This window comes from Sphaerodactylus townsendi, linkage group LG11, assembly GCF_021028975.2.
Source record: "Sphaerodactylus townsendi isolate TG3544 linkage group LG11, MPM_Stown_v2.3, whole genome shotgun sequence".
In the NCBI taxonomy this organism is placed as follows: Eukaryota; Metazoa; Chordata; class Lepidosauria; order Squamata; family Sphaerodactylidae; genus Sphaerodactylus; species Sphaerodactylus townsendi.
In genome coordinates this window covers 64,018,152-64,042,162 of record NC_059435.1, presented here as the reverse complement: position 1 = coordinate 64,042,162, position 24,011 = coordinate 64,018,152, and positions in this window count along the sequence as shown.

The following is a 24,011-nucleotide window of genomic DNA, read 5'->3' as shown; positions in this document are numbered from 1 at the left end:
GTGGGGGGGGGGGGGGGTGGGGGGGGGGGGGGGTGGGGGGGGGGGGGGGTGGGGGGGGGGGGGGGTGGGGGGGGGGGGGGGTGGGGGGGGGGGGGGGTGGGGGGGGGGGGGGGTGGGGGGGGGGGGGGGTGGGGGGGGGGGGGGGTGGGGGGGGGGGGGGGTGGGGGGGGGGGGGGGTGGGGGGGGGGGGGGGTGGGGGGGGGGGGGGGTGGGGGGGGGGGGGGGTGGGGGGGGGGGGGGGTGGGGGGGGGGGGGGGTGGGGGGGGGGGGGGGTGGGGGGGGGGGGGGGTGGGGGGGGGGGGGGGTGGGGGGGGGGGGGGGTGGGGGGGGGGGGGGGTGGGGGGGGGGGGGGGTGGGGGGGGGGGGGGGTGGGGGGGGGGGGGGGTGGGGGGGGGGGGGGGTGGGGGGGGGGGGGGGTGGGGGGGGGGGGGGGTGGGGGGGGGGGGGGGTGGGGGGGGGGGGGGGTGGGGGGGGGGGGGGGTGGGGGGGGGGGGGGGTGGGGGGGGGGGGGGGTGGGGGGGGGGGGGGGTGGGGGGGGGGGGGGGTGGGGGGGGGGGGGGGTGGGGGGGGGGGGGGGTGGGGGGGGGGGGGGGTGGGGGGGGGGGGGGGTGGGGGGGGGGGGGGGTGGGGGGGGGGGGGGGTGGGGGGGGGGGGGGGTGGGGGGGGGGGGGGGTGGGGGGGGGGGGGGGTGGGGGGGGGGGGGGGTGGGGGGGGGGGGGGGTGGGGGGGGGGGGGGGTGGGGGGGGGGGGGGGTGGGGGGGGGGGGGGGTGGGGGGGGGGGGGGGTGGGGGGGGGGGGGGGTGGGGGGGGGGGGGGGTGGGGGGGGGGGGGGGTGGGGGGGGGGGGGGGTGGGGGGGGGGGGGGGTGGGGGGGGGGGGGGGTGGGGGGGGGGGGGGGTGGGGGGGGGGGGGGGTGGGGGGGGGGGGGGGTGGGGGGGGGGGGGGGTGGGGGGGGGGGGGGGTGGGGGGGGGGGGGGGTGGGGGGGGGGGGGGGTGGGGGGGGGGGGGGGTGGGGGGGGGGGGGGGTGGGGGGGGGGGGGGGTGGGGGGGGGGGGGGGTGGGGGGGGGGGGGGGTGGGGGGGGGGGGGGGTGGGGGGGGGGGGGGGTGGGGGGGGGGGGGGGTGGGGGGGGGGGGGGGTGGGGGGGGGGGGGGGTGGGGGGGGGGGGGGGTGGGGGGGGGGGGGGGTGGGGGGGGGGGGGGGTGGGGGGGGGGGGGGGTGGGGGGGGGGGGGGGTGGGGGGGGGGGGGGGTGGGGGGGGGGGGGGGTGGGGGGGGGGGGGGGTGGGGGGGGGGGGGGGTGGGGGGGGGGGGGGGTGGGGGGGGGGGGGGGTGGGGGGGGGGGGGGGTGGGGGGGGGGGGGGGTGGGGGGGGGGGGGGGTGGGGGGGGGGGGGGGTGGGGGGGGGGGGGGGTGGGGGGGGGGGGGGGTGGGGGGGGGGGGGGGTGGGGGGGGGGGGGGGTGGGGGGGGGGGGGGGTGGGGGGGGGGGGGGGTGGGGGGGGGGGGGGGTGGGGGGGGGGGGGGGTGGGGGGGGGGGGGGGTGGGGGGGGGGGGGGGTGGGGGGGGGGGGGGGTGGGGGGGGGGGGGGGTGGGGGGGGGGGGGGGTGGGGGGGGGGGGGGGTGGGGGGGGGGGGGGGTGGGGGGGGGGGGGGGTGGGGGGGGGGGGGGGTGGGGGGGGGGGGGGGTGGGGGGGGGGGGGGGTGGGGGGGGGGGGGGGTGGGGGGGGGGGGGGGTGGGGGGGGGGGGGGGTGGGGGGGGGGGGGGGTGGGGGGGGGGGGGGGTGGGGGGGGGGGGGGGTGGGGGGGGGGGGGGGTGGGGGGGGGGGGGGGTGGGGGGGGGGGGGGGTGGGGGGGGGGGGGGGTGGGGGGGGGGGGGGGTGGGGGGGGGGGGGGGTGGGGGGGGGGGGGGGTGGGGGGGGGGGGGGGTGGGGGGGGGGGGGGGTGGGGGGGGGGGGGGGTGGGGGGGGGGGGGGGTGGGGGGGGGGGGGGGTGGGGGGGGGGGGGGGTGGGGGGGGGGGGGGGTGGGGGGGGGGGGGGGTGGGGGGGGGGGGGGGTGGGGGGGGGGGGGGGTGGGGGGGGGGGGGGGTGGGGGGGGGGGGGGGTGGGGGGGGGGGGGGGTGGGGGGGGGGGGGGGTGGGGGGGGGGGGGGGTGGGGGGGGGGGGGGGTGGGGGGGGGGGGGGGTGGGGGGGGGGGGGGGTGGGGGGGGGGGGGGGTGGGGGGGGGGGGGGGTGGGGGGGGGGGGGGGTGGGGGGGGGGGGGGGTGGGGGGGGGGGGGGGTGGGGGGGGGGGGGGGTGGGGGGGGGGGGGGGTGGGGGGGGGGGGGGGTGGGGGGGGGGGGGGGTGGGGGGGGGGGGGGGTGGGGGGGGGGGGGGGTGGGGGGGGGGGGGGGTGGGGGGGGGGGGGGGTGGGGGGGGGGGGGGGTGGGGGGGGGGGGGGGTGGGGGGGGGGGGGGGTGGGGGGGGGGGGGGGTGGGGGGGGGGGGGGGTGGGGGGGGGGGGGGGTGGGGGGGGGGGGGGGTGGGGGGGGGGGGGGGTGGGGGGGGGGGGGGGTGGGGGGGGGGGGGGGTGGGGGGGGGGGGGGGTGGGGGGGGGGGGGGGTGGGGGGGGGGGGGGGTGGGGGGGGGGGGGGGTGGGGGGGGGGGGGGGTGGGGGGGGGGGGGGGTGGCGGGGGGGGGGGGGGGGGGCGTGGGGGGGGGGGGGGGGGGGGGGGGGGGGGGGTGGGGGGGGGGGGGGGGGGGGGGGGGTGGGGTGGGGGGGGGGGGCGTGGGGGGGGGGGGGGTGGGGGGGGGGGTGGGGTGGGGGGGGGCGGGGGGGGGGGGGGGGGGGGTGGGGGGGCGGGGGGGTGGGTGGGGGGGGGGGGTTGGGGGGGGGGGGGGGGGCGGGGGGGAGTGGGAGGGGGTGGGGGGGGGGGGAGTGTGTGGAGAGTATTCTTTTCCAAGTGTGATAGAAGGTTGCAGTGAGTGCAAGAAGACTACTATAGACTTCTCATCCTACCAGAGTGACTCCGCTTTAAACTCTGCTGATGGGGAGGGGGGCTAGATGTGACTGTCAGAGTTCCGTTGGCCAACCCAACGCTATACAGCACTGAATAACCCTTCACGATGCATAGTGCACCCTGAGCTGGATGGCCCAGGCTGGCTTGATCTCATCACATCTCAGAAACTAGGGTTGGGGATGGGAGAAGCCCAGATTAGTACATAAATGGGAGACCACCAAATGGTTGCTATGCAGAGGAAAGTAATGGTAAACCACCTGTTAGTCTCTTGCCTTGAAAAATATAGAAGAATTTGAAGAGAACCGTTTGGATTTGTACCCCGTTTTTCTCAACCATAAGGAGTCTCAAAGCGGCTTACAAACCCCTTCCCTTCCTCTCCCCACAACAGACACCTTGTGAGGCTGACAGAGTTCTGAGAGAGAAGTGTCACTAGGCCAAGACCACTGAGCAGGCTTCATGTGGAGGAGTGGCAAACCAAACCTAATTCTTCAGGTTAGAGTCCACCTGCTCTTAACCACTATACCACACTGGCTCTAGGTTGTCATAAGTCAGCTGCAACTTGATGGCACTTTACACACACACACACATGTACAGTGCCCCATTTCTTGCATGTTAAGGCATGCAATAGAACATAGGTGTCAAACTCATGGCCCTCCAGATGTTATGGACTACAGTTCCCATCATCCCCTGCCAGCATCATGCAGGCAGGGGATAATGGGAACTGTAGTCCATAACATCTGGAGGGCCACGGGTTTGACACCTGTGCAATAGAACCTTCCATTCCCTTTGTAAGCTGATACCCTGTACTATGATTGGCAACTCAGCAGCCAGACTAAACACTCCTGATTCTTAATCTCCAATTTGTCCTCTAGAATCCTGGACTGTGACTTCTTTCATCAAGTGATAGCTTTCTGTTTTCCCTTTGCTGGCACGATATCAAAGGCCTCTCTGGCTTTAAAGAATGATGACGATTAACCATGAGGATCAATATTTCCTTTCCAATTGACTCTGATTACCCTTCTAGTTTTCCTGGATGACTGTTATCATTTCTATTTGGGGAATCAAGGTTTAAAGGGAAGGGTTCATTAACCTTGTGCAAGCTACGTGCTGCGTGGATTATGTTAGTGTATCGGAACTGTGCAGTTTCCTCTGTGTATGTGAATCAATGTCAGGCTCCCCGTTTGCACACGAGCAAGGAAAGAGGATACATCAATAGCAATGACCACACATAGGTAGGGGAAGCTGCATAAAGATGTACTCATAGTTCAGCTACAGGGAGACAAGCAGTGAAAGTGCTTTTCAGCAAGGAATGGGATTTGTCGATCACACATTGTGTTGTCTTGGCAAAATGCCCCTCGTTGTTGGTCTTGATGTGAATGCCAGGTATCAGGGACAGCTAACGGTATTTGCTTGTGAAGTAGGTGGGACTGAGAGAATTCAGAGAGAACTGTGACTGGCCCAAGGCCACCCAGCAGAGACTTCATGTGGAAGAGTGGGGAAAGCAAGCCTATCATTTTTCATGCCTTCCATTGGCAGAGGGGCAATCCCTACTTTGTCCCTCCATCTTGTTTATGAGGGGGCCTTGACACCCAGAAATAGAATTCTTCTGTGCTCGGGTGATTACAGTGGGAGGAAGAAAGGCCCTGTTCTCTGAAATTCATGCAATTCACCGTTTGTTGGATACAACCCATTCTCTTTTCCTTCACAGCTGCTGCTGCTGTTTCCCTGCATACCATTTGCAATGATTTTGATCCCTCACCTTGACCTTCCCTGAATTGTGACTGAATTCATTTACTGCGTGAGATTTTATTGCACCAGTTCCTGACAGTTTTATTGTGCTGTTTTCATTTGTGTACTGAGTGCTGCTGGGAGGGGTGGTGTAAGATTATATACATAAATAATAAAGACATAATGCACCAGTCAACCCATACCGGAAAAACCAGATGATCGGGAAACCTGTTTGACAAGGTTAGCACCATGTTATGCATCTTACAATCTTTATTTAAATCTTCCATGGGAAGTTATGTATTGCTAAAGTGAAGAGAAACTTATTCAGTATTCCTGATGTGTCTAGAGAATATTCTGAAGAAAGGCAGGTGGTCACTAGAGGCAGAGCCTCCTTTGTGGTAGTGCCTATCTTTTTGGAATGCTGCTGTCTCCTTTTACTTGGCACCAAATGCTTCTGGTGCCAGGTAAAGTCATTCCTATTCTCCTGAGCTTCTGGTTGATTTCCTCTTTTTTGCCTTACTTTTATGTCAATTACCTTGCTGCTAGTTGCCTTTTAACTATATGGTGCTGGTTATTTATACCTGATGGCTTTGATTGACTATATGTTGATTGGGAGCCAGTGTGTATACTGGGAGTCAGAGTGGTGTAGTGGTTAAGAGCAGGTGGAATCTAATCTGGAGAACTGGGTTTGATTCCTCACTCCTCCACCTGAGTGTTGGACTCTTATCTGGTGAACTGGATTTGTTTCCCTGCTCCTACATAAAGATCCTGCTGGGTGATCTTAAGCTAGTCACAGTTCTCTGAGAACTCTCTCAGTCCCATTTATCTCACCTGTCTGTGGGGAAGGGAATAGGAAAGGAGTTTGTAAGCTACTTTGAGTCTCCTTACTCAGGTGAGAAAGGGGGGGTATAAATCCAGACGTTCCTTCTTCTTGACTCTTGCTGCTGTTGGTTCATAGAACCATAGAATTTGGAAATCTAGAACATCCTTGACAGATACATGATTTTCTCATGCCTGAAAACCTCCAGCAAGTGACATCCCATTCTCCTGCCTTTTATATAACTGATTCTATCATTGAGTTCTTCACACCATTTAGGAATTTCTCAGAATTATATCTAGTCTTGCCCTCTAGAGTATTAGAGAGCTGCTATCTTCTACATGGCAGGTCTTCAGATATTTAAAAGTATGGGTATGCCTCTCATCCCAGTCTTTTCTTCTGCTGGTTAAAATATCAGTTTCTTACAACGTTCTTGATAGGACTTGTTTCTGAGACCTGCAACCATCTTTGTTGCCTTTCTCATGAGGCAACTCTAGTTGTATCTATTTTAACTTTATTCCCCGCCTTTCTCCCTGCGAAGACCCAAAGTGCCTTCATTGTTCTCCTTTCCTCCATTTTATCTTCTCAGCCCTGTGAGGTAGATTAGGCTCAGAGTAACTGATTGGCCCAGGGTCGTCCAGCAAGTTTCAGTGGGAGATTTTGAGCCTGGGTATCCTAGATCCTTGTCCAAAGTAGAGACTGCTATACCACAAGGAGTATTACCGTTTATCTTTTGATGACACCAGTGATAAATAAGTTGCCTAAGCAAGATATTAATATTTTCAACAAAACAACTGTAATTATTTATTAACTTTATTTCCAAGAGCTAAGGTTGGTGTACAAGTATTTCTTCTTCTCCGTTTATCCTTACCATAAATCTCTGAGGGAGAATAGGTGGAAAGATAATGGCCAAATGATACATTACAAAGTATGCGAGATTCACAGCTATATTGGAGCTGGGAGTTCCCAGTGGGAGCTCCTTTTAAAAAGGCACAAGGGCTCATCACATCATTGAATGCCACTCTGTGAGTCTCAGCCTCCCACAATCTCCAAACCAAGCTGGACCCCTTTCATGCTTTCAAATGGAGTTCCTATCAGGAATTTGACACTCCAGTATGGCTAAGAATCCCTGTGGTGGACTTGCATATTCCATAACATGTTGTCTGCCCTTTATCTAAGGTCACATGGGGCCTTTCCCCACTTACCTTAAGCCCCGCGCTACTCTCCTCAAGTAGCGCGGGGTCCCAGGGCACTCCCCACGACAGGGGCGGCGACAGTGCAGCCGCCCCGATGCTGACGCTGTCGTGCCCCCTCAGCGCGCGGCATCCCTGGCGCTCTTGTGAACGGCGCCTTTTGATGACGCCCAGGGTGAGTCATGGAAACGCCCAGGCGCGCGCCAGGGATGCCGCGCGCTGAGAGCAGCGCATGGCATAGGGGGGATCGGGGTGAGTGGGGAAACGCCCTCAGTGAGTTTCATGGCAAACAGTGATCAAACTCTCACAGCCCGAGCCAGGACTCTAACCACACCATATCACCTCTCTGGATGACTGAAATTCCATATCTTGGCCAAATGTGCCTGTCTACAGGGTTGCTGGGAAATGTACACTGCAGTCCTATGCAGAGGTATTCCACTTTAAACCTAATGGGCTTAGACTGCAGTAACTCGGCAAGATTGTTAACCATCAGCTGGTGACTTATTTTAAAGTTAGAAGAAGCGTGAAGTCGCTTGCATTTCAATCCACAGCACAAACTGCTTCTGAAGAGTCTTTATTAAGAAACAACCAGTAGTAAAGAAGGTTATATTCTATTCTTAACTGTTTCAAAAAGAAGGGGAAAAAACCAAACTAAGCCAAGTGCATTTACATTGCTGGTGCCTCTGAGTCCCAACAGACGACCTAAATTTTTACTGAATTGAAAAAAAAAATAAGCAAATGAATAGGAGGCAAGGTGGAGACAGCCTGCTGTGAAACCCCTGGTTACAAATTGGTTCCTCCGGTCAGAATTACTTTGAACTACTTTAGACTTTTGGCAGGTTTCATTAAGAACCAACATCGCCCTTTTATTTATTTGGGGGAGGGGAGTGAAAAAGGGGGCGGGAAGGATGGCGTCTAACACCATCAGTCACAAATGGCTTCAGGGCTTCTGACATAAATGGCCCATTACTTTTCAAAGGCTGCTAAAGGAGGAAGTCCTGGTGGCACTATGAGGTGATATCCAGAGACCCTGGGCACAGAGGAACATTTTTGGTCAGGAGAGAAGGGAGACCAATCCATCTGAAGACCAGAGTCCACCTTGCAGAGCCAAGCCGGGGGTGGGGGGAGGGGAGCGGGGGAGGTGTTAAAGCCCAAGTAGCCTTAGTCATCTCCAGGCAGGCATGTGCCAGTATTATGTGCTGGGAAATCACCCTCAGAAAATCGATGGCCTTTCCCCCACTAAGTCTTTGGCAAGGAAGCTTGTAAAAAACTGTGCTGATTTCAAATCAAACTGAAGGGAATTCGGCTGTAATTACTGTTTCCTTCAATCTCTGTGGTAAGAAGTGCTGTCAAGTTGCAGCTGCCTTATGGGCAACCCTGCAGGGTTTCCAAAGCAAGAGACAAAGAGAGATGGCTTGCTATTGCATGCCTCTGCATAGCAACCTTGGGATTCATTGGAGGAATCCCATCCAAATATACTCATCAGGGAAGTTTCCAAGATCCGATGAGCTTGACCTAGCCTGGCCCAACCAGGTCAGGGCTTTTAATTTTTACCATCCCAATTTTACCATTGCAATAATTCTGCAGTTTAAATCTAGAGCTTTTGGAAGATTTATTTTTGTTTTTAAAAACTGACTTGTGTATATATTACCATAATTCACCCTTGGGTATCTGTAGGTGAAAGATGGCATGCAAGAATATAGCAATTCCTGTTCTTGCCATGGTTTCCAGCAATCTGTTTCCTGGGGCCCGCGTCATTCTTCCATCTCTTCCCCAAATCAAATAACAAGTTCTGGCTTTTCTCTGTTTTGGCGGATCAGGAGATTTTTCCAAAGAACCCAGGAAGAATTACCTTTGTGTCTGCAGGGAACGCCTATTTGGCAATAGCAGTCCTCAGAGGAACATGCTGGGCTTGGAGCCTCCTAATGTTTTGTGGAACCTTTCAGGATTTTGTGACTGGGCCCAGCCAGTGCTCATGGCAGCCATTTTGTAACTGGTCTGCAACATGGCAGCCATTTTGTTGTGCCCTTCTCAAATGCTACAGTCATGAGCCTACTGTCTAAGCACAAATCATTGCAATACAATTAGTCACTATGTTGTGCGAACAGGGGCAACATGTCTACTTACCATGCATGCTCAGTTTAGTGTGGCCACTCCTGAGGTCATAAATACGTTATGATTTGAGAATGGAGCCTGGAAGAGTGGGGTTGAGGTTAGGGAGGGACTTTGGTAGAGTGCAATGCCATGCAGTCTGCCTTCCACAGCAGCCATTTTCTCCAGGAGAATTTGAATGAAGGTTTTAAATGAATGACTGGCCCTTTCCGCACAAACTTTTTGAAACGTTTTGAGGCAGGAAATAAAATGTTTCCTCCACGGAGGTCCCTTCTGCACATGCAGAATAATGCACTTTCAATCCACTTTCAATCCACTTTGCAGCTGGATTTTACTGTGCGGAACAGCAAAATCCACTTGCAAACAATTGTGGAAGTGGATTGAAAGTGTGTGGAAGGGACCGGAGTTCCACATTGTTTTTGGCCCCAAAACATTTTATTTCCAGCCTCAAAACATTTTAAATCAATACCCTTTTAAAGAAGTTTTCTGGCTGAAACATTTTGAAAACATCTTCAGTTGCTGTGCGATTTACTGGCAATGTTTCCCACGTTTCTCTGCTTCCCTGAACTTCCTCCTTGGCGCCACCTTCCGAGCTCTCTCAGTTCCTCCTCACCAGTTTATTTTTCAGGAATTCTCTGTTCTTTTATTGGGAGCGGGGGAACTTTGGTATGTGCAGAAAGGGCCACTGATTGACTGACTGACTGACTGATTCATGCAGTTTGGAGATTAGTTTAGGCTGACCAGCTGTCCCGATTTTGGCGGCACAGTCCTGCCTTCGCACAATTTGTCCCGCGTCTCGCGGGTTCCTTCCATTGTCCCGATTTTTGGGAGGCTGCCACACTGCCTTCTGGGGCACAAGGCAGTGCGGCAGCCTCCCACACGCGCGGCCGCAGGAGCACGGCCTTCTGGGGCGCTGCCGTTTCCCGCCCTGTCACAGGTTGGGAAACGGCAGCGCCCCAGAAGGCAGTGCGCTCCTGCGGCTGCGCGCACGTGCACGCAGCCACCTGCCCCCGTCCCGGGTTCACAAGGTGACCATCTGGTCACCTTAGATTAGTTATAATTCCAGAAGATCTCCAGCCCCCGCCTCAAGGTTGGCAACCCTTGTTCAGCTATAATGTGCACAAACTGATCACTGCATTTTTAAGCATTCGTGATCATGGGTACTGAGGCTGTATGCACATGGTAAATACATACTTTGCCCCTGTTCACACAACATGGTGACTGCACATCAGAAGGGCTGTGGGTAGTGCATGCCAGAGATATGTACAGTGGACGGGTTTCCCAGATGCACAATTATGGCCTTTGCAAGGATGAAAATTGAATGCTGGATATATTGCTACCTAATTTGGATAAGATGGCCCTGCAAGCCACATAGGTATCTTGAGAAAGCATGAGATAAAAATGTAATGGACTATCATATCCTGCAGGTGGAAAGGTCAAATGAAAATAAACATGTATGGATTTGTGCATTTGAAACAAGCAGCTGCACCAATCGAACTCACGTGTATCACTAGTGATTCATTCCAACACCCGCTTACCAGTTATGATGGTTTTCTCAAGCCTTGCACTGTGTTCTCCCTCTTGGCATACTGAGGCTGGTGGTGACCAGATATTTTTTTTTCAGTAGATACACCTTACCTTTTGGAATGATTTTCCTGTTGAGATGGCCCCTACCTTGTAATGGCCAAAACATTATTTCTGCTCTAGGATTTTAACTAAGGGGATCAGTCTTCTGAAACTGTTTATGGTATGAACCCGGGGATGGTTTTACCAGTATCATTTCACACAGTATCATTTTACACTGCTCGGCTTGATTTATGCTGTTTTTATACCCTGGCATAGAATTATAGAATCATAGAGTTGAAAGAGACCCAAAGGGCTATCAAATCCAACCCCCTGCGATGCAGGAAAACACAATCAAAGCACTCCTGACAGACGGCCATTCAGCCTCTGTTTAAAAACCTCCAAAGAAAGAGACTCCGCCACACTCCGAGGTAGTGCATTCCACTATTGAACAGCCCTTACTGTCAGGAAGTTTTTTCTGATGTTTAGGTGGAATCTCTTTTCCTTCACCTTGAACCCATTACTCCTGGTCTTAGTCTCTGGAGCAGCATTTTTATTCACTTATTACATTTGCTGTTTTAGTTGTGAGCCACCTCGAACAAGTCCTGGAAAGGGGGTGTGCACATTCTCTAGCTAAATATAACAGATACATGACTAGTTGTCTATGCCCATAAACCAGCCCTATGCATTTCAGTATGAGACCCAGTGTGGCGTAGTTAAGAGCAGCGAACTCCAATCTGGGGAACCGGGTTTGATTCCCCACTCCTCCTCATGAAGGAGGGCCAGTCCTTGGGCCAGTCACAGTTCTCTCAGAACTCTTTCAGCCCATGTGGAGGCAGTCAAATGTCTCTTGCCTCGAAAACCCTGTAGGGTTATATATTATCTGTGCTTGAACTGCAAAATCACACACATAAGCCTTTCTGTGCAACTGCTTGTTACTCTGTTAACTCTTATTTACTGCACACATCTTCCAGGCAAGTCTTGCGGGTCACCCCTGGGCCCTCAGGCTCTCTGTTAGCTTCCTTGCTTCCAAATGTCCGGGCAAATCTTCCAGAGTTGCATTCAAAACAGCCTGAGAAATGCAAATCCCACCGTAATTAGCATAAATGCCATTCTTCCTCGACAGCTCAGGGATGCCAGCAGAAAATCTGTCAGCAATGCAAATGAAATCATGCGGCATGCAGTGTGCCTTGGCAAGCCAATGGCCTCCTCTCAGGAATTGCCAATCCCACACTAGAAATAGTGTTACAAGCCAGGTGGCCTGCACGCTATGAATGGATCAGCCACTAGACTTTTGCCTAAAGTAAATAGGGGTTTTGGCACAATTCAGGTTCTTTTAATGGCTGAGGGAATTGTCTGAATGGAGGTTTTGGTTTACCTGTTGGGATATGGTCCCAGACTTGGGTTGTCCATCTCCACGTGGCAGCTGGCGATCTCCTGAAATTAAAACAGATTTCCAGACTTCACAAATTGCTTTTTGATTCAATATTTATTTATTTGAAGCATTTACTCCACTACTGTTGAAGAAAACGTCTGCTTTGGATGGTGGATTGTGTGACATTATACCCTATTGAGCTCCCTCCCCTCCTTAAACCCCACCCTCTTCTGATTCCACCCTCAACTTCCAGGCATTTGTGAACCTGGTGTTGGCAATCCTACCCTGAACTGTTGTTCATCGAGGTGTGTGTCCATGCTCAAGTCCATGCTCAACTGACAAGTGGAGGTCCACAGTGGAGGTCCACAGGTCCACAGTGGAGATCTGTGAGTGGTGTTACAATGCATATTGACTCTGCACAACAGTTGTGAAGGGGGAGGGAATTACTTTGATCAGGGCAACAGGGATGGGTGAAGGGAAGTTTTCTTTCCACACCATTTTTCTGATCACAATTGCCCTTCCCTCCCAGGAGGCACTTCTTTACTTATTGAATTTATGTCACCTTTTCAAATACCATTAAACCATAAGAACATAACACATTATCCAAATATCTAATTCTTAGCTCTACCCCACACCTGAAGATTCTTAAATCCATACGTAGGGAGCAGAGTGACACCCAACCGGTTTCGCTCTCCCTGCCTTTCTCTCTCTCTGTCTATCTGTACATGGTCGAATCCCCACTTGAAATTTGCACGCAGATCCAAACCTGTTCGTTGTGAAACCGTGTCCTCTTCATTGGAGTTTCTCCCTCCCCACCGCAGCGAGCACACAGCAGACACACCTGGTTGCAGAACTCTTAGCAATCCGCACTACCAGGCAAGCTCGCTTTGCCGGTCTCCCCTGATTGGCTGGTGTGCCTTGATGAGGCGGGACCTTTTCCCACTGCGCAAACGTACATTGTAGGGGCGTGATCAAAAAAACCCAGCATGTAAAAGTTTAACGTTTAACTGTTTAACTGTGCAAACAGTTACTCATTACCTGTGTAAACCATTAACGATACAAAGTTACACGTTTGACTGTTCAATGTTTGTGTCCCCTTCTGCTGGCCGATTGCAAAAGCGAAAACAAAACCAAGGAAAGGCTGCATGTGTATCGCAGCGCTGATTGGTTGCCTGAATTCTGCATCACACTCCAGGGCGGGAAATGAGTCAGGGTTTCAACCCTCATCCCTCCCCTCGGATCAGCTCTGAACCGTGTTAATGGGGTCTATGCCACTTGCAACCAGGTCCTGCCGGAACGTGGATTAACTGGGAGAACGAGCACCAGAAACGGAATCTGCCACGCAAGCAATGGGGAGGTCATCCCTCAAATCTGGTTAGTTTGTGTTCTGAAACCTGGCTAAGATGGTAGTGGGGATTCGACCTATATGTGTGCATGCGTGCATATTGGGGGTTTTAAATCCCCCAATATGTATAAAAGAAGAGTTGTCTGTGCATCCTGTTCAGATGAAGAAGACCTCCTAGAGCAGTGGTGGTAATGGGGGGAGGGAAGGAAGCCATAGTGATCTCCCAGCAGAAGCTGAGAACCTCACTGGGCCTGGAATAGGTGTCAGTGTGATGGTGGTGGGGTGAGAGATAGTACTGTCCAGTGAGTTTTGTGGACCTCCACTTGTCAGTTCTCAAAGCAAGCCATTTAAAACAAGCCAGAGACATATAAGAGAACACCGAGTAACTTCCTAAAATTCCATAAAACAGACCTCAGGCTAGAAGCTGAATATTAACAAAAAGGTAAAACTCTGAGTAAAAAAACCAAAACTCTGGGTAGTTAAAACTCTGGGTAAAAATTAAGGTTTCAGCCAGGCACTTAATGGCACCCACAGTCAGTGTGGGGGAGTGGTTACAATGTTGGACAAAGTTCTGGAAGATTCCAATTCAGATCCTGACTCTGCCATGGAAGCTTGCTGGACGCCCCTGGGCCAGTCACATGATGCACTCTCTGTCTAACCTACTTCATAGGGTTGTTGTAGGGATGAAATGGAGGATATAAGAACAATGTAAATGGCGTTTGGTCCCTATTGAGGACAACAGCATGGTGTCAATGAATTTAAAAATTTTAAACATGCATAGTCAGCAAGGTGGGCTGCAGTGTAGGCAAAGGGACCACCATTCAAAAGCCAAGGGGCCACTCCTAGAAAAGTCCTGTCACCAAGATTATCAACCTCTCGGTGGGGCTGAAAACTATCCCTAGGATTATAACTGATCCCCGAACTACACAAAGCACTTCCTCTGGAGGAAATGGCAACTTCAGAAGGTGGATTTTGTGGCATTACATCTCAGCAGAGCTCCATCCCCTCTCAAATCCCACCCTCTCAAGTCACTGCCCTCAAATTTCCAGGATAATTTCCCATTTGACTACCCCAGCTGTCTATAGTTACCACGTGGCTCACCACAGAGAATAAGGCTTCGGTTGGACAGTCAGGGAAGATAATTAGTCAGGGAAAGGAAGCTGGCAAAGGACTGGTGATTGTCTTCTTTACCACTAGGGGAATTACAGTCCAGGGATGGTTTACACTGGCGAAATCTCACAGTAGAAATGAGGTAACGGGTTTCCCTGCTAAACCCTGTGACCTCAATCCAAACTGCCTTCCCACCAGATACTTTTAAAAGCTAAGATACATGTGGAGAACCTGCTTCCCGCTCACACAGCCCCCCAACCCCATGCTTTTCAGGGTCAAAAGCCACAACTGGGTTTCTAATCCTGACTCCCCTAAGTATTTTAATTGTTTATTTATTTTATTCAGCGTATAGGCCACCCTTCCCCATGTAGGCTCAGGGCGGCTTCCAAGATAAACAGTAACAATAAAATCAGTAAAACCTTCTCCTACAGGATTCGGCACCATTCAACTCTAATAGGATGAATAACAGTTAGATTATACCTCATAAAATCTCTTTAACACCTGACCTTAGAGAGAAGGGAGAGGGGAAAGGAAAAGGGGGAAAGGAAAAGGGGAGGTGAAGGGAGGCCTGCTAGATGGATACCCGTTGTGTGTTCTTTGGCCCCAGAAACACTCGCTTGGCCATTTTAAATGCAAGGACGGAGGCAGAAAGACAAGTTTCCAATTCACCTTATGTGGAACTGGGCACAGAATGGCGAAGGGATGCAGTCATTCCATGGGGAGCTGCTACACGCTTTCAGACTGCTTCACTTTCATATTTGTGAATGAAAAATGTTACAAAGGTGCTAAAAAGGCTCCATTGCTCCCTCTTCCAAAAGAAACTAATGGCCTTTCCTTGGACTTTCTCGCCATTTTTGAAAGGAAGGCGCACAGGACAGTGTGTTGTTTCACCAAACATGACACCACATCCCAGAGAGCAATGTGACATGTCAGCAGTGCTGACAGGCACACTGGGCTTGGGGGTGGGGTGGGGAGATGTTGGAAGCCATTATAAATATTGGGCATGCATCAGAATGATGACTGCAGCCACCAAAAATGTCAACAGGACTGCTATTGACCAGCAGGGAAATATCAGAGAAAGTAATTATAATGAGTGGGTTCCACACGTATATTAGAGGGTGACACAGCTGTTCCAAATAGAAGCCATATGTATGGACAGATGCACGAGGATCATGCCAAAGAGCAAAACATGCAGAAAGCAGTAGACAATTGTTTTTTGGAGAGGGGGGGAGTTGGGGTGGAATTTCACACATTTGCATGATGGATTCAAGATGGTTGGATCTGGGTTGCCTCCATGGCAACATTTAAGCTTTCTAAAGTGTTTCCTGGGAGGGAAGGCAGCTTAGCATAGCCCGATCTCATCCGATTTTGTAAGCTAAGCAGGGGCTGCACACAGAAGGGAGACAATCAAGAAAGACTCTGCAGAGGAATGCTTCTTGCTTGCCTTGAAAACCCCTTCCTGGAGTCACCATAAGTCCATGGCAACTTGACTGTATTTAAATATGCATTGGTCAGAGGGAAGACAGCATGATATAATCTGGTCTTGTCAGAGCTTGGAAGCCAAGCACCTTCAGTATTTCATAGAATCATGGAAGACACCACAAGAGTCATCAAGTCCAATCCTCTGCATTGCAGGAACACACAATTAAAGCACTCCGACGGATGGCCGTCCAGCCTCTGTTTAAAAATCTCCAAAGAAGGAGACTCCATCAATCTCCGAGGCAGCGAATTCCACTGTTGAACAGCCTTGACAGAAAGTTCTTCCTAGTGTTTAGGTGGAATCTATTTGGAAGGGAGACCTACAAGGAAGACTTGCAGAAGAAGGCAATGGCAAACAATCTCTGCTTCTCACTTGCCTTGAAAGTCCTTGCTGGGTTTGCCATAAATTGGTTGTGGCTCGAGAGCACTTTCCGCACGCACGCACGCACACACAAAGTACTCACTGTCCTGCATCTTATACAAATCTATTCATTATGGAACATGTATCTGAAGTCCTTTGGAAGCTGTTGCCTTCAAAGTTTAGGTGAACAGCTCAGAGTTGCCAGGCAGTGTCTGGCAATCTGAAGGAAGATATGGGTGGGCAGGGGTGGGGGTGGGGTGAGATTGTGATGCTGGCTGTGGTATCATGTCCCTCACTTCTGGTTAAAACCTGGTAAGAAGAAAAAGAAGAGCTGTTTTTTATACCTCACTTTTCTCTACCTTTAAGGAATCCCAAAGCAGCTTACAAACGCCTTCCCTTCCTCTCCCCACAACAGACACTTTGTGAGGGAGGTGGGGCTGAGAGAGTTCTGAGAGAACTGTGATGAGCCCAAGGTCACGCAGCAGGCTTCATACAGAGGAGTGGGAAAAACAAACCTTGTTTACCAGGTTAGAGTCCCCTGCTCTTTTATTTTATTTATTTATTTATTATTCTACTTTTATACCGCCCTCCCCCGGAGGGCTCAGGGCAGTTCACAACAGTAATAGGACAATAAATATGTTAAACATTAAAACAGTTTAAAAGCAGCATTCAATTTCTGTATCAGTTAAAATAAAGATGGCATCCAGCTATTAAAACTCCTACAAAAGGGAACAGCGGGTTTTAGCTGTTTCCAGGCACCCTATCAGCGGCTGGACTCTCCAAAGGCCCGGTGGAATAACTCAGTCTTACAGGCCCTGCGGAATTCATTGAGGTCCCGCAGGGCCTGGACAGTTGGAGGGAGAGCATTCCACCAGGCAGGGGCCAGGGCCGTAAATGCCCTGGCCCTAGTGGAGGCCAGCAGCATCATAGAGGGGGCGGGGATCACATGCAGATTGGCCTCTGCCGAACGCAGAGACCGACGTGGGACATATGGGGCCAGACGGTCTCTTAGGTACGAAGGTCCCAGACCGTGTAAGGCCTTAAAGGTTAACACCAACACCTTGAAGACAATCCGGAACTCAACTGGGAGCCAGTGCAAGCGATGCAACACGGGCATGATGTGATCTCTGAAGGCACCTCCCGTGAGCAGACGTGCCGCTGCATGCTGGACCAGTTTCAATTTCCGGATCAGCCGCAAGGGAAGGCCCACGTAGAGCGAGTTGCAGTAGTCTAACCTGGAGGTGACCGTTGCATGGATTACAGTGGCCAGGTCCGTCTGGGAGAGGAAGGGGGCCAGCCGCCGGGCTTGTCGAAGATGGAAAAACGCAACCCGGGTTACATGGGCCACCTGGGTCTCCATTGAAAGAGACAAATCCAGGTGGACCCCCAGGCTGCGGATGGAGGGGGTCGGTGCCTCTTAACCACAACACCACACTGGTAGTGTTTCAGGCAATAGAGTTTCTGGTGACTCCTAGAACAACTATAAGCCACTTCCATTTTGTTTTACCAGAAGTGACATGACACACCAACTGGCAACATTTTTTTTAAAATTCTCCCACTCCTGCTCAGATTGGCAAAAGGGACAGAACGACCAGACCACTGCCACACAGCCTGGGAAGCCCACAACAGCCAGTTGATTCCAGCCACGAAAGCCTTTGACAATACATAGAACTCTTCTTAGGTTCTGAGACTGGATGAGTTCAGGACAGGTTAGCATGAGACATCCCAGGAAGGATGGAATACAGAAGTTCAAACAACAAAAATGTCAGGAAAGCAATATTATCATGAGTGCTGTAGTGGTTAAGAGCCATCGTGGTGCAGTGGTTAAGAGTAGGTGGATTCTAATCTGGAGAACCAGGTTTGATTCCCCACTCTTTCACCTGATTGGCAGAGGCTTATCTGATTGGCAGAGGCTTATCTGGTAAACCAGATGTGTTCCCGCACTCCTACATTACTGCTGGGTGATCTTGAGCTAGTCACTGTTCTTCAGAGTTCTCTCAGTCCCACCTACCTCACAAGGTGTCTGTTGTGGGGAGAGGAAGGGAAAGGAGTTTGTAAGCCACCTTGAGTCTCCTTACGGGAGAGAAAGGTGGAATATGAATCCAAATTCCTCCTCCTTCTCCTCTTCTTTTTCTTCTACCTCATAAATATCTACCCTGAGTGAACAGGATGCAAACATTGCAAGGGGAACAACTATCATTTAAACACAGCAAATGCTGTAAATATTTAAGAAGACTTTAGCACAGACTCCACATCTGCCATCCGCCTGTACCGTTTCTCTGCTTTTCAGGCGCGAGTTTGACTTTGAGGCTGGTGCCTGTTCTGTTGAGCTGTGACCGGCTGATATATTTAAAAACGGCTCCCGGGCACGTTCTCTCACAAAGGGTGTAAAATATGCTCAGTGAAAATGGGAGGATCCCAATTGGCTAATGTGTGGAGAGTGACAGAGTGTGGCATAATTCACCATGTAGCCGACCCTAATTGATGTCGGGAGAACGGCAAATGTGATCTGATAGCGGCAGAGGACGCGAGCAAGCTGAGTTAATGAATGGCTACAGGCCATCGCCTGATCATAATGAAGAGAGTAATAAAAAGATAATTAATGAGGTGCTTGGGAACTTTTATTTATTTGTTATAGAAGCAGCTAGGAATCCAGACCAGTAGATGGAGGTTCAGGAACACTCTGGTCGAGGGATGTTGCCACAGACTGGGTTCAAAGGAGAACAACACAGAACACAAAGGCTCCCATTGGAGGCGTGTCATGGAACAAATATCCAAGAGAAAATGTTGACGGAGGAATGCTAACAACATGGGGAGCTGGAAATGGAAAGAAAATTTATTCTCTTTCTCTTCCTAGATATTCTTCCACTTCAGAATATTTTCTTTGGCAGGCACTGGATTTATTGACCCGTGGGTCACCAGCTAATGAGAATTATCCTCTTGGGAGTTCTGTAGTATGAAAGGGGGAAAAAAACCCAATTTGTTGAGTTATACCCAACTTATGGAGACCCCTTCTGGAGGGTGTTCCAAGTATGAGATGAGCAGAGATGATTTACAATTGCCTTCTGCCATGTAGCAATGCCAGTCTTCCTTGGCAATCGCCCATCCAAGTACTGACTGTAGCTGGCTCTGCTTAGCTCCCAAGCCCTTATAAGCTCAGGCCAGATTGGACTAATACCATGACACCCACTTACGAATGCACAGACACGTTACCATACTCCCCAGCCACCTGCTTCGTGGATGGAAAAATGAACCAGTGAATTCTTCTAAAAGTATGACTTCAAATATGCATGGAGTGTCTAATCAGTAATCAGAGAATCACCAGTGTAGAGGAAGATTTAACTACTCTCCTTAAACGTGGGTCAGGATTTTGAACGCACACACGACTCAGAGAACAAAAATTGCTTTTAAAACATATTTCTAAAGTTTGTTGAACTCAGTGCCATTCAACAAACTATAGTTAGCTGGCATACTATACATACAATCAGTTGAATAAGAGCAAATAAAGATAAAATTATTGAACCAACTAAAATCAAAATATAAAACTTATCCATGATTGCTTTGTGGTTATAACAAAAAGCAAGTCTTATTGTCAAAAAAAAGGCAGACTCTAGCTGGAATGAGGTAGCATTGTACAGTAACGGCAGTTACAGGCGGGAAGAAAAGAAAAGGTACCTCTATTACAATATTGAAAAGCAGATATAGAGAAATTACATATCAGGTGATCTCAGCGAACCAATCACAAAATGATGCCAATTAATTAAGGCAGTTGATATGATTCCTCATTCTTATCAGGTGTTGTGTCTGAAGGTTTATTGAAGTTTCAACCGTTAGCAAAACTTTATGCAGCTGGGCCAAGACCTTCAATTAACCGCTACTCAGAACCAGGATGGAAGAGCTGGTGGGAAGCCAAAGGTAGGCAATTATTTTCGAGAACTGTTTCATGGAAAACTTACAACAGAAGGGCTGCGATTGAGCTATTACAAAGTTCACAACAAAATGGCTGCGGTTAAGCTAATACAAAATGGCTGCGGTTAAGCTAATACAGATACTTTCTCTACAACCAGTGACAACAGTTTTGGTGGAGGAGGCAACGTCTCTTTTTGAGCAGTGGCACTAGACTCCCAAGTGCAAAAAGTAAAAAAGGGGGGAGGGGTTTGGTGCTGTGATGCCACCGGTGATGCCACTGGTGATGCCACTTCAGCCACCGGTGATGCCTCTGGTGATGCCACTTCAGTACCCTTGATAGATATTCCTTTTTATTTGGCCTGGTGTGGAAGGAATATGCTGATCCTGAACAAGAGATTCAGAGGAAAGACCGTGCATGGGGAATGGTTTTCCCGAGCCAGTTTGAATGCTAGTAGATTAATAGCTGAGAAAATCAGGAATAAGTCATGCATGCGGAATAGCCACTTGTCTCAAACCTCAAAGCTGGTCGTAAACAATGAACGAACACCTGAAAGGTTTCCAAAGCAGAAGTAAGAATGAAAAGCTACTGGATAACCAAAGGTACTTCAAAACCGTCTCTTCCTGGAGGTATCCAAGTCAATTGTTGTGGATTCAGAACTACTGGTCTAATTGTGTTGTTATTATCTTTGAGCCATCATACAGCAAAAAGCCTTCTAAGTTAAACAGCCATCACCTTATGTCCATGTATAAACATATAAAGCTGCAATATGCTATGTCAGATTATATGCAAGGCACGTGGGAAGTGGGAAAATCTCTTCTAGAGGCTCATGATAGCTAAATCTTTGAAGTACACTGGGAAGCTAGTCTGTCTTTTGCAAGCAGTATATGAGATACCAGCTCTTTAATATTCAGCCCACTTTGAATGCTGCACAATTGATCTTTGAGGGATTTAAGCAAATCAGGGATTTGCCAGCAAGGTTATGTTGGTATAATTTTTTTTTACAGGAGGTTTGTCAGCATTAACTGTAGTGTTAAGACTCGATTTAAAAGCATGTTGAAGGCAACTTTGCTGGGGATCAACTTGATATCAATCAAAAAAACCCCCACAGAGATGAGCAGTATACATTTCCCACAGTATCTTTAGGCTTTTTTTCATAGCCACAGGAAAGCATTTCAGTGTTCACTATCATACTACTCAAAAGAAAGATTATCTTGAATGCAAGAAGACCTTTCCCAAAATCACTCCCTCTTTTTTGATTGTATACCTGAAAATAAGTTGACTTGCATTTGACTAAATACCGAATTTAGACTTATTGAACAGGTTGACCTGGTCAACAGTTTCCTGTTCCCTTCTCTTTCTCTATGTAGATGAAAAACAAAAACAAGATCAGCAGAAAATGAGAAACAGCACCGCAACCAGACATCACCTGCTGCTACTCATCAAGGTTCTTCAAAATCACGAGATGTCAGTCATTATTACAGACTAGCAGTAAAGTCCATTTTAAGGTAAAATAAAATGGGCTCTAGACGGGTGGCACTTTTCCTGGCCCCCAGCTTCTCCTGCCCCCCCCTAAATCTCCACATGTTTCAGCTGTTGCTTTTCCTGGTTGTCCACCTCCTCCCCCTCCGCTGCTTCTGCCACCATTTCTTCAGTCCCCCCAAAAAACTTGCCAACTTACTCTGTTTTTCAGTGGCAGAAATTTGCTGCCGTGGAGTATCAGCATTCGGCCAAAAATACATCCCCCTGTTTACCTCCTTCAATGGTAAAAGACATGCAGTACATACACTGGTATTGTGTGTGTGTGTGTGTGTGTTTATGTACAAGTCAGTTCTAGGAGCTGATTCACACCAACTGGTCCATTGCACAATATCTCCTCAATCAATGGCTTAATTTGTTTATTTTAAACATCTGTACACATTAAAAACAATTCCTGGGTTACACAATATGTATTAGAGTTCTACAATATGACCTGCCCTGTAACCCATTCAGAAATACAATAAGTAATCCAAATCTGAACAAAATTCCTTCTAACTTTTAGCAGCAAGCAAAAGTTTTCCTTGTACACAACTTCACATCTCATCATAATTGAAAATCTTAAATGGATTCTTCAATGGGAATTATTTCTCTCATCTTCCTGAAATTTTGGAAACAGGATTCCTGTGGTGAAGGTACCATCCATGAAAATTTCGTTCCAACTGGTTGGGGAATTTACACCTAGAAGAGATCCCCCCCCCCCCCCCGAAGCTATCAGCTGGAAGTTATTTCCCTATTGAAACTATGAGCTAGATTTCCTAGCATCACTTGAACATAAGAGGGACCATACGGGCTGAAAGCACCATTTCATTATATCCAGCATCCAATGTCTCACAGCAGCCAAACAGATGTCTTGGAAGGACCACAGAAGGCTCACCAAAGGCTCCCTTCTCCCGCTATCCTCCAACACCTGACATTCAGAGATATACTACCTCTCTATACAGAAATCTCACTTAGCTTTCAAGGTGTTGTGCCAGAGGGCATTTTCTTGCCTGAGGCAAGGGTTCTTCTTGATAGATTTGAGTGGTCAAAGGAAGCTCAGAAGGCAAGGGGCTGTGATAACACAGATGTACTGTAATCACAGCAAATAAAACAAACCACAATATGCATAACAGCAGTAACTGTTTCCAGCAGCTTCCGTACCTCCAATGAAGCCCACCTGCTAATGTTTCCCCTTCCTCTTTTCTAGCTTGCTGAGGTGTAGCCTCCTAGCATGGGTATCGCATGGCAGGCAGGCAAAGTCTAGTGCTTGCACCTGCCATCCCTTCATGGGAAGGGAGATGATCCTGCAGAAATTTGGATGGGACTTGGCTGCCAATATGTTCTAAGCTAAAATAAGGCTCCCCAGTAACACCATTCCCTACTCCTCCTCGAGAGGTTCTTCCATGATGGCACTATACGTGGACTGATGGACTGAACCTCCCATAATTTTGTCCAGTGACCATTTCAACTAGCTTTGTTTCTAGCCAGCATGATGTAGTGGTTAAGAACGGCAGACTTTTATCTGGCGAACGAGGTGATGTAGTTGTTAAGAGCGGTGGACTCTGATCTGGAGAACTAGGTTTGGTTTCCCCACTCCTCCAGATGACTGGCAAACTCTTATCTGGTGAACTGGATTTCTTTCCCCATTCCTATACACAGAGCCTGCTAGGTGACCTTGGGCTAGTCACAGTTCTCTCCAAACTCTGTCAGCTCCACGTACCTCACAAGGTGTCTGTTGCAGGGAGAAAGGAAAGAAGTTTGTAAGGCATTTTAGTCTCCTTACAGGAGAGGCAGGTCAGGTATGAATCGGAACTCTTCATCTTCTTTTCCCCTACATGGCCAAGTTCTAAATCTCATTGCTTTTGCGCAGTCCTGTAGTACATTCCTAAAACAAATCACAGTGAGGGCTATTTGGATGAAGAGGCAAAGCTATGCAGAAAAAAGTAGCTTTAATATTTGGGGTCTTTTTTTAAATATGTACTTTCATATATGATGGTCCTACACAAAGATTCAGAAGTACTCGTGAACAATTCATAGTTCAGTTCAAAAATTTTTAAAGATGAAATCTGACATAAATCCTGAAATTTACATCACCTCATATTAAGATGCCGAGTGTATGGTGAAAAGTGCTGTCAAGTTGCAGCTGACATGGCAACCCCATAGGGCAGTGATGGCGAACCTTTTTGAGACCGAGTGCCCAAATTGCAACCCAAACCCCACTTATTTATTGCAAAGTGCCAACCTGGCAATTTAACCTGAATGCTGAGGTTTTAGTTTAGAAAAACCCAGTTGGCTCCCTCTTCCTCTGCCCCACCCGCTCAAGCAGGGGCCAGTCTGCTCTAGCCTCCAGCATGTCCCGCACACACCGCTCTGTGCCTCTCTAGCATCTCTGCCTCCTCTGCGCCCCCTCCCCCTTGGGCAGCAGCCACCCGGAGCACAGGCACGAGGCCCGCCAGCCGAGTCCTCCCTGTTTACTGCGGTGCGTGCGCACCGTGCTCAGTGGCCCAGACCAG